The 13,085-nt window shown below is 41.1% G+C and overlaps 1 pseudogene; it reads left to right on the plus strand.

Moving 5' to 3' along the window:
- The first annotated feature begins 383 nt into the window (after positions 1-383).
- The window catches only part of LOC130682190 (putative bifunctional UDP-N-acetylglucosamine transferase and deubiquitinase ALG13), a 106,822-nt pseudogene continuing 94,120 nt past the window's right edge, over positions 384-13,085 (plus strand).

Raw genomic sequence — 13,085 nt, forward strand, 5'->3', positions numbered from 1 at the left:
ACTAGACTCCCCCCATCATCCAGTCCCCCCCCCCAACATACCCCATTACAGTCACTGGCCATCAGCATAGTAAGATGCTACAGAATCAGTACTTGACTTCTCTGTGCGATACTGACCTCCCCGTGGGACCCTCCCCCACATTATGAGCACTAATCGCAATGCCCCTTTTCCCTCTTCCCCCTCCCTCCCCAGATAGTCAGCCCAGTCCCTTTCCCTTTGGTAACTTGGTTATAGGGGGAGTCTAGTAAACATAATGTTACTCATGTAACTGCATATAAATGATAAAAAATTAATAATAATAATAATAATAGATGATAGATAGACATACAAATAAAAAAATAAATAACATGAAGTCACAGTGGTGCCTCTTTCCAAGATACACAATGTGTACGCTGAGAAGAGCAGGTTTCCCCTTCAGAGCATGGTGTCCTAGACTGGAATGTGATTTCAGTGAGGTGGGCACTGGCCACGTTGACAGCATGAGGGAAAATGGAAACCGCATCCAAGGTACTGTGTGTTTCATTTTATTTGGGGTCAGTACTAAACAGTTATATGTTCACCATAATGGTTCCTATACTCCCACCATTATCTTATCAAGTCCCCACCGCATATGCCATACGAGTCACTGACCATCAGCCCAGTAATATGCTGTTGAAGCACTACTTGTCTTCTCTGTGTTGTACAGCCCTCCCCGTGCCCCACCTCCCACATTATACATGCTAATCGTAATGGACCTTTATTTCCCCGCCCTTATCCCTCCCTTCCCACCAAGCCACCCCAGTCCCTTTCCCATTGGTAACTGTTAGTCCATTCTCGTGATTCTGCTGCTGTTTTGCTCCTTCAGTTTTCTCTTTGTTCTTATACTCCATAGATGAGTGAAATCATTTCATGCTTTGTCTTTCTGTTCCTGGCTTATTTCACTGAGCATAATACCCTGTAGCTCCATCCATGTTGTTGCAAATGGTAGGATTTGTTTTCATCATATGGCTGATTAATATTTCACTGTGTATATGTGCCACATCTTCTTCATCCACTCATCTACTGATGGACACGTATCTTTGCTATTGAGGATAGTGCTGTGTAAACAGAGGAGTGCATAAGCGTTTTTCAAACGGGGTTGCTGCATACTTTTTTTGTACTTATTTATTTATTTTTTAATTTTGATATCATTATTCTACAATTAGATGAGGAACATCATGTTTATGAGACTCCCCCATCAAAAACTTACCCCACATAGCCCATTGCAGTCAGTGTCCATCAGCGTAGTAAGATGCTGTAGAATCACTACTTGTCTGCTCTGTGTGGTTAAGCACTCCCTGTGGCCCCTCCACACTATGCATGTTAATCATAATGTGCTCTTTCTTTACTCCCCCTGATTCCCCCATTCCCACCCATTCATCCCAGTCCCTTTCCCTTTGGTAACTGTTAGTCCATTCTTGGATTTTGTGTGTCTGCTGCTGTTTGCTTCTTCAGTTTTTTCCTTGTTCTCCTTTTCTATTGATGAGTAAAGTTATTTGATACTTGTCTTTTTCCGCCTGGCATATTTCACTGTGCATAACACCCTCTAGCTCCATCCAGGTTGTTGCAAATGGTAGGATTTGTTTTCTTCTTATGGCTGAATAATAGTCCATTGTGTAAATAATCCACGTCTTCTATATTCATTCATCTACTGTTGGACAAGTAGCTTGGCTACTGTGAACATTGCTGTGATAAACATAGGGGTGCATGTTTCTTTTTTAACCTGTGCTGCTGCATTCTTTTTATTTATTTATTTATTTATTATTTGTTTGTTTGCTTATTTGTTTATTTTTATTTAGTATACAATTACATGGGTAACATTATGTTTACTAGACTCCCCCCATCACCAAGTTCCCCCATGATTGATACCCCATTGCAGTCACTATCCATCAGTGTTGTTAGGTACTGTGGAATCACAACTTGTCTTCTCAGTGTTGTTGTACAGCCCTACCTGTGCCCCACCACATGTTATACATGCTAATCATAATGCCACCTTACTTTCCCCCACCCCTTACCCATACAGTCCCAACAATCCACCATAGTGCTTTTCCCTGTAGTAACTGTTAGTCCATTCTTCTGTTCTGTGAGTGTGCTGCTGTTTCGCTCCTTCAGTTTTTTCTTTGTTATTATACTCTAGGAAGACGGAAATCATTTTGTACTTGTCTTTCTCTACCTGGCTTATTTTACTGTGTATAATACCCTATAGCTCCACTGATGTTGCAAATGGTATTATTTTTTTCCTCTTATGGTTGAATAACAGTCCATTGTGTGCATGTACCACATCTTCTTCATCCATTCATCTACTCATGGACACTTAGCTTGGCTATTGTGAATAGTGTTGTGATAAACATAGGGGTGCATATGTCTTTTTGAACAGGGCTGCTGCAATATTTTTATTTATTTATCTATAATTTATGTATTTACTTCTTTATTTCTTATTAATCTACAATTTCATGAGTAAAATTATGTTCACCAGATTCCCTGCACCACCAAGTTTCACCCCAGATACCCCATTACAGTCAGTGTCTATCAGGGTAGAAAGATACTGCAGATTCACTACTTGTCTTCTCAGTTTTGTGCAGCCCTCCACATGCCATCCCTCCCACGTTATACATGCTATTCCTAATGTGCCCTTTCTTCTCACCACCTGTTATCCCTACATTCTCACCCAAACACCTCATTCCCTTTCGCTTTGGTAACGGTTGGTTCATTGGTCAGTGCTGTGTGTCTGCTGCTGTTTTATTCCTTCAGTTTTTTCTTTGTTCTTATACTCCCTAGATGAGTGAAATCATTTCATACTTGTCTTTCACTGCCTTATTTCACTGAGCATAACATGCTGTAGCTCCATCCATATTGCTGCAAATGTTAGGATTTGATTTCCACTTTTGGCTGAATCATGTTGCACTGTGTATATGCAACACATCTCCTTCATCCATTTATCTACTGATGGACACTTACCTTGGCTATTCTGACTAGTGCTGTGGTAAACATAGGGGTGCATACGTCTTTTTGCAATGGAGTTGCTGCATTTTTTTACTTATTTATTTATTTTATTTTGATATCGTTAATCTACAATTAGATGAGTAACATTATGTTTACTAGACTCCCCCATCGAAAAGTTACCTGATATAGCCCATTGCAGTCATGTCCAGCAGCGTAGAAAGATGCTGTGGAATCACTACTTGTCTTCTCTGTGTGTACAGAACACCCTTTGCCGACCCCACATTATACTTGCTAATCATAATACCCCCTTTAAGTAGCCCACCTTTTCCCTCTATTCCCACCTGTCCATGCAAGACCCTTCCCCTTTGATAACTGTTAGTCCATTTTGGGTTCTGTGAGTCTGCTGCTGTTTTGCTTCTTCACTTTATTCTTTGTTCTCCTTCTCTGCAGCTGAGTGAAGTCATTTAATACTTGTCTTTCTTTGCCTGGCTTATTTCACTGTATATAATACCCACTATCTCCATCCATGCTGTTGCAAATCATAGGTTTGTTTTCTTCTTATGGCTGAATAACATTTCATTGCGTATATGTACCACATCTTTATCCATTCGTCTCCTGATGGACACTTTGCGTGGCTATTGTGAATGGTGCTGTGATAAACATAGGGGTGCATATGTTTTATTTAAACTAGGCTGCTGCACTCTATGTGTATATATATTTATTTATATTTCCTTATTTTTTATTTATTTATCATTATCTACAATTACATACGTAACATTATGTTTACTAGACTCCACCCATCACGAAGTTCCCAACAAATAACCCATTGCATTCACTTTCCATCAGCGTAGTAACATACTGTATAATCACTACTTGTCCTCTGTGTCTTACAGACCTCCTGGTGTCCCTCCTCCCACATTATACATGCTAATTGTAATGCACCCTTTCTTTCCCCCAACCCCTTATCCCTCCATTCCCACCCATCCACCCCACTCCCTTTCCCTGTCCATTCTTGCGTCCTGTGAATCTGCTGCTGATTGCTTGTTAAGATTTTTCATTGTTTTTTTACTTCGTTATCATTAATCTACAATTACATGCTGAACACTAAGTTTTCTAGACTACTCCCATCAACAAGTTCTCCCCACATGCCCCATTGCAGTCACTTTACATCACCATGGTAAGATGCAGTGGAAATACTCCTTGTCTTCTCAGTTTTGTACAGCCTTATGTGTGCCTCACGAAACATTATACATGCTAATCATAATGCCCTCTTTCTTTCCCGTGCTCCTTATCCCTCCAGTTCCAGACATCCACCCCATTCCTTTTCCCTTTGGTAACTGTTAGTCCATTCTTGGGGTCTGTGAGTCTGCTACTGTTTTGCTCCTTCAGGTTTTCTTTGTTCTTATACTCCACTGATGATTGAAATCATTATATATATATATAGACCAGAACCAGTAATGTTTGCTAAGATGATGCAGCTACCCATGGCTGGGCCTTGACCACACCCTGGGGGTGGACTTTGCAAGAGCAGCACTCTTGCCTACAGATTCCATGATGTCACAGTGGTGCCTCTTTCCTAGAGACACAATGTGTATGCTGGGTGGATCAGCTTCCCTCTTCAGACCCTGGTGTCCTAGACGGGGATATGATTTCAGTGAGGGGGTCACTGACCACCTTGACAGCATCAGGGAAAATGGAAACCTGATCCAAGGTACTGTGTGTTTCTTTTTATTTTGATATCCATACTAAACAGTTACATAAGCAACATTATGGTCTCTAGACTCCCCCATTATTAAGTACCCACCACCTACCACACAGGAGTCACCATCCATCAGCACAGTAATATTCTGTAGAAGCCATACTGAACTTTGCTCTATTGTACAGCACTCCCCTTATCCCCCTTCCACATTATACATGCTCAGCATAATGCACCCTTTCTCCCCCGCCCTTAAACCTCCATTCCCACCAATCCTCCCCAGTCCATTTCCCTTTGGTAAGTGTTAGACCATTATTGATTTCTCTAAATGTGGTAATGTTTTGCTCCTTCAGTTTTTTCTTTGTTTTTATACTCTTTAGAAGACTGAAATCATTTCATACTTGTCTTTCTCTACCTGGCTTATTTCACTGTGTATAATGCCTTATAGCTCCATCCATTTTGCAAATGGTAGGATTTGTTTTTCTGTTATGGCTGAATAATATTTCATTTTATACATGTACCACATTTTCTTCATCCATTCATCTACTGATGGACACTTAGCTTGGCTGTTGTGAATAGTGTATTGATAAACGTACGTGTGCACGTCTTTTTAAAACTAGGCTGCTGCCTTCTATTTAGTTCATTATATTTATTTATTTATTATTTATTTTTCATTAATCTGCTATTACATGAGTAAAATTATTTTTACTAGACTTATCCCATCACCAAGCTCCCCCTAACACCCCATTACAGTCACTTTCCATCAGTGTAGTAAGATACTGTCAAATCACTGCTTGTCTTCTCTGTATTGTCCAGTCCTCCCCGTGCACTCCGTCTGACATTATACATGCTAATTGTAATGTGCCCTTTCTTCCCACACAGCCTTTGTCCCTCCATTCCCACCCATCCACCCCAGGCTCTTTCACTTTGGTAACTCAGTCCATTCTCGGATTCTGTAAGTCTGCTGCTGTTTTACTCGTTCAATTTTTTCTTTGTTCTTATTTGACAATGATGAGTGAAATCATTTTATGTTTATATGTAGGCAAGAACTACTTATATTCCCTGAAATGATGCAGAACCTCATGGCTGGGCAGTGACCACCATGTTGGGGTGGAGTTTGAAAGAGCAGCACTGTTGCCTGGAGATTCCGTGACGTCACAGAGGTGCCTCTTTACCGGAGACACAATGCATATGCTGAGAGGTGCAGGTTCCCACTTCAAATCCCGATGCCCTAGATGGGGATGTGTTTTCGTTGAGGTGGGCACTGCCCACCTTGACAGCATCATGGAAAATGTAAACCAGATCCAAGGTACTGTGTGTTTCTTTTTATTTTGGTGTCAGTACTAAACAGTTACATGAGCAACATTATGCTTACTAGAATACCCCCATTATCCAGTACCCTCCACATACCCCATAAGAGTCAGTGTCCATGAGCCCAGTAATATGCTGTAGAAGTGCTACGCATGGTCGCTGTACTTTACTGCCTTCCCCGTGCCCGCCCCTTGCCACATTATGTATGCTACTCATAATGCCCCATTTTCCCTCCCTTCCCTCCCTTCCAACCCATCCTCCTCAGTCACTTTCCCTTTGGTAACCATTAGTCAATTCTTGGATTCAGCGGGGATACTACTGTCTTATTCCTTCACTTTTTTTCTTTTTTCTAATAGTCCACAGGTGAATGAAATCATTTGAGACTTTTCTTTCTCTGCCTGGCTTATTTCACTTAGTATAATACCCTCTAGCTCCATCCATGTTGTTGTAAATAGTAGGATTTGTTTTCTTCATATGGCTAAGTAAATTCCTCTTTGTATATGTAACCACAACTTAATCCATGCATATCATGGTGGACACTTCGCTTGGCTGTTGTGTATTATCCTGTGATAAACATAGGGGTGCAGATGCCTTTTTAAATCTAGGCTGCTGCACTCTATTATTTATTTATTATATCTATTTATTTTTATTCATTCATTTATTTTTTATTTGTCATTAATCTAAAATTACATGTATAACATTATGCTTACTAGACTCCCCCCATCACCAAGATGTCCCCAGATTCCCCATTGCAGTCAATGTCCATGAGCATAGTAAGATACCGTAGAATCACTTCTTGTCTTCTTTGTGATGTTGAGTCCTTCCCGTATCCCCCTCACACATTATACATGCTAATCGTAATGCACGCTTTCTTTCTCCCCCCTCCTTATCCCTCCATTGCTACCTGTCGACCCCAGTCTCTTTCGCTTTGTTAACTGTTAGTCCATTCTTGGGTTCTATGAAACTGCTTCTGTTTTGCTCCTTCCGTTCCTTCTTGGTTCTCCTTCTCCACATGTGCGTGAAATCGTTTGATACTTGTCTTTCTCCACCCAGCTTATTTCAAAGTGCATAATGGCCTCTAGCTCCAACCATGTTGTTGCAAATGGTAGAATTTGTACTCTTCTTATGGCTGAATAGTATTCCATTGTGTATATGTACCATGTCTGCTTTATCCATTCATCTACTGATGGACACTTAGCTTTGCTACTGTGAATATTGCTATGATAAACATAGGGGTGCACATGTATTTTTTACACTGGGCTGATACATCATTTCATCTATTTATCCATCTATCTATCTATCCATCTATCTATCTATCTATCTATCTATCTATCTATCTATCTATCTATCTATCTATCTATCTATCTATCTATCTATCTATCTATCTATCTATCTATCTATCTATCCATCCATCCATCCATCCATCCATCCATCCATCCATCCATCCATCCATCCATCCATCCATCCATCCATCCATCCATCCATCCATCCATCCATCTATCTATCTATCTATCTATCTATCTATCTATCTATTTATTTATCATTAATCTACAATTAGATGTCTACCATTGTTTTTACTAGACTCCACCAATGACCAAGTTTCCCCCAGATATCCCACTGCAGTCCCTTTCCATCACCGTAGTTTGGTAAAGTAGAACCACTACTTCTCTTCTCTGTGTTGTTGAGCCCTCCCCATGCCCCCCCTTCCACCTTATACATGCTAAACTTAAGCCACATATTCTACCGCCCCCCTTGTCCCTCCTTTCCCAACCATCCACCCCAGTCTGTTTCCCTTTGGTAACTTTTAGTCCATTCTTCAGCCTGTGAGTTTGCTGCTGTTTTACTACTACAGTTTTTTCTTTGTTCTTGTACTCCAATGATGAGTGAAATCATTATATATATATATATATATATGTATGCCAGATCCACTGATGTTTGCTCAGATGATGCCACTCCCCACAGCTTCACAATTTGCTCCCTCTGGGCATCCTGGACTGGGGACCGATGTGATGCACTGGCCGAGGCCTGCGACTACTTCCCAGTGTAATTCTATCCTGTGGATAAACGTGTTCCTTCATTTGCTAAACTTGACAGCCTGCAACTGCATTTCCTATATGCGTTTCCACTAGGCAGGGGCAAGGCAGGTGGAGACAAGAATGGAATAACAATGCCATCCTGCCATCTGGGGGTGGAGTTTGCAAGAGCATCACGGTTGCCTGGAGATTCCATGATATCTCAGTGATGCCACGTTCCTAGACACAGAATGTGTATGCTGAGAGATGCAGCTAACCACTTTAGAGCCTGGTGCCCAAGACAGGGGTGTGATTTCAGTGAGGTGGGTGCTGACCACCTTGACAGCATCAGGGAAAATGGAAATAGATCCAAGGTACTGTGTGTTTCTTTTTATTTTGGTGTCAGTACTAAACAGTTACATAAGCAACCTTATGGTTACTGTAATACCCCCATTATCAAATCCCCACCACATAGCCCGTAAGAGTCATAGTCCATCAGCGTAGTATGGTAAATGCATATGCCCTGTAATATGACCTAGAAGCACTACTGAACTTTGCTGTGTTTTACTGCCTTCGTGCCCTCTCCTGGCCCACATTATGCATGCTACTCGTAATGCCCCATTTTCCCTCTCTTCCCTCCCTTCCAACCCATGCTCCTCAGTCACTTTCCCTTTGGTAACCGTTAGTCCATTCTTGGATTTGGCGTGGGTGCTACTGTTTTGTTGCTTCATTTTTCTTCATTTTTCTAATACTCCACATGTGAGAGAAGTCATTTGACACTTTTCTCTCTCTGCGTGGTTTATTTCACTGAGCGTAACACCCTCTGGCTCCATCCATGTTGTTGCAAATGGTATGATTTGATTTCCTCATATGGCTAAATAATATTCCACTGTGTATATGTACCACATGTTCTTCATGCATTCATCTACTGATGGACATTTAGCTTGGCTATTGTGAATACTGCTGTGATAAACATAGGGCCACACATATCTTTTTTAAAGACGACAGTGGCATTCTATTCATTTTTGAACTATTTATTTATTTGTTTCTTTATTGTTTATCATTAATCTACAATTACATGAGTAACTTTATTCACCAAGTTCCCCCTGCATACCCCATTGCAGTCAGTTTACATCAGCATAGTAAGATAGTGTAAAATCACTACTTGACTTCTCTGTGCTGTTCAACCCTCCCCGTGCCCCTATCCCACATTGTACATTTTAATCATAAATTCCATTTCTCCCCCACCCATTATACCTCTGTTCCATCCCATCCTCCCTAGTGCTTTTCCCTTTGTTAATTGTTATTCCATTCTTATCTTCTGTGAGTCTGCTCCTGTTTAGCTCCTTCTGTTTTTCCTTTGTTCTTACACTCCAATGATGTGTGAAATCATTTTATATATATATAAGTAGGCAAGAACCACTGATGTTTGCTAAGATGATGCATCTCCCCATGGCTGGGCTGTCCCAGCCATCTGGGGGTGGAATTTGCAAGAGCAACACTGTTGCCTAGAAGTTCCATGACATCACAGTGGTGCCTCTTTCCTGGAGACACAATGTGTATGCTGAGAGCAGCAAGTTCCCACTTCAGAGCCTGGTGCCCTAAATGGGAGTGTGATATCACTGAGGTGGTTGCTGACCACCTTGACAGCATCAGGGATAATGGAAACCAGATCCAAGGTACTGTGTGTTTCTTTTTATATGGTTTCAGAATGAAACAGTTATATGAGCAACATTATGGTAACTAGACAACCCCCCATTATCAAGTCCCCATCATGTACCATGTAAGACTCAGTGTCCATCAGCCCACTAATATTTGTTAGAAGCCCTACTGATTTTTGCTGTGTGACACTGCCTTCCCCGTGCCCACCCTGTGACCACATTATGTGTGCTACTCTTAATGCCCTATTGTCCCTCTCTTGCCTCCCTTCCAACCCATTCTCCTCAGTCACTTTCCCTTTGGTAACTGTTGGCCCATTCTTGGGTTGGGCAAGGCTGCTACTGCCGTGTTCCTTCACTTTGTTTCTTTTTTCTAATACTCCACATGTGAGTGAAATAATTTGAGACTTTTCTTTCTCTCCCAGCTTATTTCAGTGAGCATAATATCCTCCAGCCTCATTCATGTTCTAGTAAATGGAAGGATTTATTTTCTTCTAAAGGCTGTGTAATATTCCATTGTGTGCACGAACCACATCTTCTTTATCCATTTATCTACAGAAGGACACGTAGGTTGCTTCCATTTCTTTTGTATCCTGTATAGTGCTGTGTTAAATACAGCCGTGTGTATGTCTTTTTTAAACTGTGCTGAAGCATTCTTTTTATTTATATGTTATCACTTATTTGTTTGTTTTTTTAGTTTTCATTTTTCATTAATCGACAATTACATGAGTAACTTTATGTTTCCTAAACGGCCCCCATCACCAAGTACCCCATAAACCCATTGCAGTCACAGTCGATATGTGTAGTAAGATACAGCAGAATCACTGCTTGTCTTCTCTTTGTTTTATAGCCATCCTCGTTCCCAACTCTCACATTATAAATGCTAACTACAATGCGTCCTTTCTTTCCCTTCACCCCTTTGTCACTGCATTCACACCCATCCTCCCCAGTCCCTTTCCTTTTAGTAACTGTTAGTCCATTCTTGGGTTGTGTGGATCTGCTGCTGTACTGCTCCTTCTGTTTTTTATTTCTTCTTATACTCCAATGATGAGCGAAATCATTTTATATATACATATAATAAGGGCTGAACCGCTGATGTTTGCTAAGATGATGCAGCTCCCCATGGCTGGGCAGTGTCCGCCAACTGGGGGTGGAGTTTGTAGGGAGCACTGCTGCCTGCAGATTCCATGACATCACAGTGGTGCTTCTTTCATAGAGACAATTTGTATATGCTGAGAGGTGCAGGTTCCCACTTCAGAGGCTGGTGCCCTAGATGGGGATGTGACTTTGGTGAGTTGGATGCTGACCACTTTGACAGCATCAGGGAAAATGGAAACCAGGTCCAAAGTACTGTCTGTTTCTTTTTATTTTGGTGTCCATACTAAAGAGTTACATGAGCTACATTATGGTTACTAAACTATCCCTACTATCAAGTCCCAACACGTACCCCATAAGAGTCACTGTCCACCAGCACAGTAATATTCTGTAGAAGCGCTACTGATCTTCACTGTGTTATACTCCCTTCCCCGTACTCGCCCCTGGCCACATTATGCATGCTACTCATAATGCCCCATTTTCCTACTCTTCCATCCCTTGCCACCCATCATCCTCAGTCACTTTCCTTTTGGTAACCATTATTCCATTCTTGGGTTCGGCGAGGCTGCTACTCTCTTGTTCCTTCACTTTGTTTCTTTTTTCTAATACTCCACAGATGAGTGAAATGATTTCAGACTTTTCATTCTCTGCCTGTCTTATTTCACTGAGCATAATACCCTCTAGCTCTATCCATGTTGTTGTAAATGGTAGGATTTGTTTTCTTCACTTGGCTGAATAATATTCCACTGCATATGTAACAGATCTTCTTCATCCATTCATCTACTGACGGACACTTAGCTTGGCAGTTGTGAATAGTGCTGTGATAAACTTAGGGCTGCACATGTCCTTTTAAAACTTGGCTGCTGCATTCCATTTATTTATTTATTTATGTCTCTTTATTTTTTATTTATTATTAATCTACAATGTCATGAGTAACATTATGTTTACTAGACTTTACCCATCACCAATATGCCCCAGATACCTCACTGCACTCACTCTCCATGAACCTCTAAAGATACTGAAGAATCACTACTTCTCTTTCCAGTGTTGCACAGCCCTCCCCTTGACCCCCCTCTGACATTATACATGCTAATCATAATGCACATTTTCATTCTCCACCAGCCCATTATCTGTCCTTTCAGACTTACTACCCAGTCCCTTTCCCTTTGGTAACTGTTAGTCCATTCTTAGGTTCTGTGAGTCTACTCTTGTTTGGTTCCTTCAGTTTTTTCTTGGCTCCCCTTCTCCACAGGTGAGTGAAATCATTTGATACCTGTCTTTTTCCACCTGGCTTATTTCACTGAGTATAATGCCCTTTGGCTCCATCCATGTTGTTGCAAGTGATAGGATTTGTATTCTTCTTATGGCTGAATAACATTCCGCTGTGTATATATACCACATCTTCTTTATCCATTCATCTACTGATGGACACGTATCTTGGCTGCTGTGAAAAACATAGGAATGCACATTACTTTTTTACACATTACTTTTTTTACAGTCAGTGTAAAAAAAGCTCCATTCTATTTAGTTATATATCTATTTGTCTGTTTATTTATTTATTTATTCTTTATCATTAATCTACAGTTACATGGGAACATTATGTTTACTGGACTGTCTACATCATCAAGTTCCCCCCAAATACCACATTGCAGTCACTTTCCATCAGCATAGTAAAGTACTGTAGAAACACTATTTCTCTGTGTTGTAGAGGGCCCCTATAGCCCCCCCATCCCACATTATACATGCTCATCATAATGTGCAATTTCATTCCCCTCACATTTGCCCCTCCATACCTACCCATCCACATCAGTCTGTTTCCATTTAGTAACTGTAGGTCCATTCTTTGGCTCTGTGAATCTGCTGCTGTTTTGCAGGTTCTGTTTTCTCTTTGTTCTTATACTCCAATGATGAGTCAAATCATTTTATGTATATATGTAGGCCAGAAACACTGATGTTTGCTAAGATGATGCAGCTCCCCTCGGCTGGGAAGTGCCCACCATCTGGGGGTATAGTTTGCAAGAGCAGCACTGATGCCTGGAGATTCCATGATGTCACAGTGGTGCCCCTTCCTTGAAACAGTATGTGTATGCTGAGAGGACCAGGTTTCTATCCCCTACACGAGGGTGTGATATTGGTGAGGTGAGAACTGACCACCTTGACACCATCAGGGAAAAAGGAAACCAGATACAATGTACTGTGTGTTTCTTTTTCTTTTGGTGTCAGTACTAAAAAGTTTCATGAGCAACATTATGGTTACTAGAGTACCCCCATTATCAAGTCCCCAACACATACCCAATAAGAGTCATGCTCCATCACCCAGTAATATACTGCAGAAGCGCTACTGATCTTCAC

The sequence above is a fragment of the Manis pentadactyla genome, chromosome Y, assembly GCF_030020395.1.
Source record: "Manis pentadactyla isolate mManPen7 chromosome Y, mManPen7.hap1, whole genome shotgun sequence".
Lineage (NCBI taxonomy): Eukaryota > Metazoa > Chordata > Mammalia > Pholidota > Manidae > Manis > Manis pentadactyla.